General features: G+C 43.5%; 1 protein-coding gene across 1 annotated transcript in view; it reads left to right on the top strand.

Annotated features, from left to right (window-relative positions):
• Positions 1–5,000, top strand: part of npdc1a (neural proliferation, differentiation and control, 1a) — a 58,795-nt gene that overhangs the window by 22,691 nt on the left and 31,104 nt on the right. The window lies entirely within an intron of this gene.

Below are 5,000 nucleotides of genomic sequence, written 5' to 3'. Positions count from 1 at the left end.
ATACATTAACTCAATACTCCTGGTCAGAATGAACATTAACTCAACACTCCTGGTCATAAAGGCAAAAACTCGGGCATGGGAGGAGTTTGGGGAAGCCATGGAAAACGACTTTCGGACGCCTCAGGAAGGGCAAGCAGTTCCTGGGGAATCTGTGGTGGGCTCTCCTATATCTGGGGCTGAGGTTGCCAAGGTAGTTGAAAAGCTCCTCAGTGGCAAGGCCCCGGGGGTGGATGAGACCCGCCCGGAGTTCCTTAAGGCTCTGGATGCTGTGGGGCTGTCTTGGTTGACAAGACTCTGCAACATCGCGTGGACATCGGGGGCGGTGCCTCTGAATTGGCAGACCGGGGTGGTGGTTCCTCTCTTTAAGAAGGGGAACCGTAGGGTTTGTTCCAACTCTCGTGGGATCACACTCCTCAGCCTTCCGGGTAAGGTCTATTCAGGTGTACCGAATAGTCGAACCTCGGCTTCAGGAGGAGCCGTGTGAATTTCGTCCTGGTCGTGGAACGGTGGACCAGCTTTTTACTCTCGGCATGGTCCTTGAGGGTGCATTGGAGTTTGCCCAACCAGTCTACATGTGCTTTGTGGACTTGGAGAAGGCATTCGACCAGAAGTCTTGTGGGGAGTGCTCAGAGATTATGGGGTATCGGACTGTCTGAGTGGGGAAGTTCGCTCCCTGTATGATCCGTGTCAGAGCTTGGTCCGCATTACCGGCAGTAAGTCGGAGCCGTTTCCAGTGAGGTTGGTTGGACTCCGCCAGGGCTGCCCTTTGTCACCGATTCTGTTTTTAGGCGCAGTCAAGGCGTTGAGGGGATCTAGTTTGGCGGCAGCAGGATTAGGTCTCTGCTTTTTGCAGATGATGTGGTCCTGATGGCTTCATCTGGCCAAGATCTTCAGCTCTCACTGGATCGGTTCGCAGCCGAGTGTGAAGCGACTGGGATGAGAATCAGCACCTCCAAGTCCGAGTCCATGGTTCTCGCCCGGAAAAGGGTGGCGTGCCATCTCCGGGTTGGGGAAGAGATCTTGCCCCATGTGGAGGAGGTCAAGTACCTCGGAGTTTTTTTCACGAGTGAGGGAAGAGTGGATGGTGAGATCGACAGGCGGATCGGTGCGGCGTCTTCAGTAATGCGGACGCTGTATCGATCCGTTGTGGTGAAGAAGGAGCTGAGCTTGAAGGCGAAGCTCTCAATTTACCGGTCGATCTACGTTCCCATCCTCACCTATGGTCATGAGTTTTGGGTTATGACCGAAAGGACAAGATCACGGGTCGAAATGAGTTTCCTTCGCCGGGTGGCGGGTCTCTCCCTTAGAGGTAGGTTCTGTCATCCGGGAGGAGCTCAGATGGAGAGGAGCCAGATGAGGTGGTTCGGGCATCTGGTCAGGATGCCACCCGGACGCCTCCCTAGGGAGGTGTTTAGGGCACGTCCGACCGGTCGGAGAGGATGAGGTCATGATGAAAAGTAAAGTGGTACTCCTTCAATATGGCATGTGTGCTCATGTTGCAGTCCTTGTTGCCATGGCTCTCTTCTCCCGCCATCTTGTCACACCACTAATATGCGGAAAAGAAAATAATAAATATACAGCAATGTGAAATCCTAATCTAGGAGAACCAGATCCACACCATATTTTTCAGCCTTAATCTGCAGATCAGGGGTCCAAATCCCTGACCCACTTCTTCACAACATCTGTTATCTGAATCAGAATCAGAAATACTTTATTAATCCCCGAGGGGAAATTACCATTTTCAGCACAATCCCATTCAAGATCAGACAAACATTACAGGGAGACAGAACAGTATCAAACATTACAGGGAGACAGAACAGGATCAAACATTACAGGTAGAGAGAACAGGATCAAACATTACAGGGAGACAGAACAGGATCAAACATTACAGGGAGACAGAACCGGAGCAAACAATACAGGGAGACAGAACAGGATCAAACATTACCAGGAGATAGAACAGGATCCAACATTACAGGGAGATAGAACCGGATCAAACATTACAGGGAGACAGAACCGGATCAAACATTACAGGGAGACAGAACAGGATCAAACATCACAGGGAGACAAAACAGGATCAAACATTACAGGGAGATAGAACCGGATCAAACATTACAGGGAGACAGAACAGGATCAAACATTACAGGGAGACAGAACAGGATCAAACATTACAGGGAGACAGAACAGGATCAAACATTACAGGGAGACAGAACAGGATCAAACATTACAGGGAAACAGAACAGGATCAAACATTACAGGGAGACAAAACAGGATCAAACATTACAGGGAGATAGAACCGGATCGAACATTGCAGGGAGACAGAACAGGATCAAACATTACAGGGAGACAGAACAGGATGAAACATTACAGGGAGACAGAACAGGATCAAACCTCGCAGGGAGACAAAACAGGATCAAACATCACAGGGAGATAGAACCGGATCAAACATTACAGGGAGACAGAACCGGATCAAACATTACAGGGAGACAGAACAGGATCAAACATTACAGGGAGACAGAACCGGATCAAACATTACAGGGAGACAGAACAGGATCAAACATTACAGGGAGACAGAACAGGATCAAACATTACAGGGAGACAGAACAGGATCAAACCTCGCAGGGAGACAAAACAGGATCAAACATCACAGGGAGATAGAACCGGATCAAACATTACAGGAGACAGAACAGGATCGATCAAACATTACAGCGAGACAGAACAGGATCAAACATTACAGGGAGACAGAACAGGATCAAACATTACAGGGAGACAGAACAGGATCAAACATTACAGGGAGACAGAACAGGATCAAACATTACAGGGAGACAGAACCGGATCAAACATTACAGGGAGACAGAACAGGATCAAACATTACAGGGAGACAGAACAGGATCAAACATTACAGGGAGACAGAACAGGATCAAACCTCGCAGGGAGACAAAACAGGATCAAACATCACAGGGAGATAGAACCGGATCAAACATTACAGGAGACAGAACAGGATCGATCAAACATTACAGCGAGACAGAACAGGATCAAACATTACAGGGAGACAGAACAGGATCAAACATTACAGGGAGACAGAACAGCATCGCTGACGGGTCTGCCAACTTATCTGTTTATATAAACTCCTTTCGTGCCAGCATTGTTGCTACTTTCATGTGTTTACTCATCCATTTCATGGCTTTTGATGGCTTTGCGCCATGTCATCATGCTAACGTTTTATGCTAGCATTTCAGCTCATTTTTTTGTATGTTTGCATGTACCCTAAAAATCATGGATTTTGATGCCTCGCGCCATCTTAGAAGTATGTTAACTTCTACTATACTAGCATGCTAACGTTAGCATGCTAGCATTCTATGCTCGGAGTTTTGCTCATTTTCTTTTTTTAAACCTAAAAATCATGGCTTTTGATTATTTGCCGCCATCTTAGAAGTGTGTTATCCTTTCCTATGTCATCACGCTAACATCACGCATTTCAGCTAATTTTGCAATTTTGGATGTACCCTAAAAATCCTTGATTTTCATACTCGCCGCTATCTTAGTAGTATGCAATGCTAACTTTCCCTATATTAGCATGCTAACATTATCATGCTAGCAGTTTTGCTCATTGTATTTGTTTAAACCTAAAAAAACATGACTTTTGATTATTTGGCGCCATCTTAGAAGTCTGTTATCTTTTCCTGTGTAATCACGCTAATGTTAGCATGCTAATGTTTTATGCTATCAGTTCATCTAATTTTGTAGTTTTGTAAAATCATGGATTTTGATACTTGGCGCCATCTTAGAAGTATGTTAACTTCCTCGTTATCAGCATGCTAACGTTATCATCCTAACATTCTACGCTAGCAGCTTTGCTCATTTTCCTTTTTTAAACCTAAAAAAACATGACTTTTGATTATTTGGCGCCATCTTAGAAGTGTGTTATCCTTTCCTATGTCATCACGCTAACGTCATGCTAACGTTTTATGCTAGCATTTCAGATAATTTTGCAATTTTGGATGTACTCTAAAAATGATGGATTTTCATACTTGCCGCTATCTTAGTGGTATGCTATGCTAACTTTCGCTATATTAGCATGCTAACATTCCATGCTAGCAGTTTTGCTCATTTTATTTGTTTAAACCTAAAAAAAACATGACTTTTGATTACTTGGCGCCATCTTAGAAGTGTGTTATCTCTTTCTATGTAATCACGCTAACGTTAGCATGCTAACGTTTTATGCTAGCAGTTCAGGTAATTTTGTAAAGTCATGGATTTTGATACTTGGCGCCATCTTAGACGTATGTTAACATCCTCATTATCAGCATGCTAACGTTAGCATGCCAAGATTTTGACTCCTCGCCATCTTGCAAGTATGCTAACTGTTTCCATTATTATGTTTCCGTAATAACATGCCAATGTTAGCATGCTAACGTTAGCATTCTACCATTTTATGCTAGTATTTTTGCTCATTTTATTAGTTTTGACCTAAAACTTGTGGATTTTGATACTTCTCGCCATCTTGCAAGTATGCTAACTGTTCATATTATTATGTTTACGTTATAACACGCTAATGTTTTATGCCAGTATCTTTGCTAATTTTGTTTGTTTGAAGCTAAAAATCATGGATTTTGATGCTTGGCGCCATCTTAAAAGTACACCAACTTCTCCTATGTTATCATGCTAGGGTTAGCATTCTGCCATTCTATGCTAGCATTTTTGCTCATTTTATTAGTTTTGACCTAAAACTTGTGGATTTTGATACTTCTCGCCATCTTGCAAGTATGCTAACTGTTTCCATTATTATGTTTCAGTAATAACATGCCAATGTTAGCATTCAACCATTTTATGCTAGCATTTTTGCTCATTTTATTAGTTTTGACCTAAAACTTGTGGATTTTGAAAGTTCCCGCCAGCTAACTGTTTCCGTAATAACATGCTAATGTTAGCATGCTAACGTTAGCATTCAACCATTTTATGCTAGTTTTTTTGCTGATTTTATTAGTTTTGACCTAGCAATT

This window comes from Nerophis lumbriciformis, linkage group LG11, assembly GCF_033978685.3.
Source record: "Nerophis lumbriciformis linkage group LG11, RoL_Nlum_v2.1, whole genome shotgun sequence".
NCBI lineage: Eukaryota > Metazoa > Chordata > Actinopteri > Syngnathiformes > Syngnathidae > Nerophis > Nerophis lumbriciformis.
Note: the sequence above shows the minus strand (reverse complement) of the source record. Positions and strands in the feature narration are given on the sequence as shown.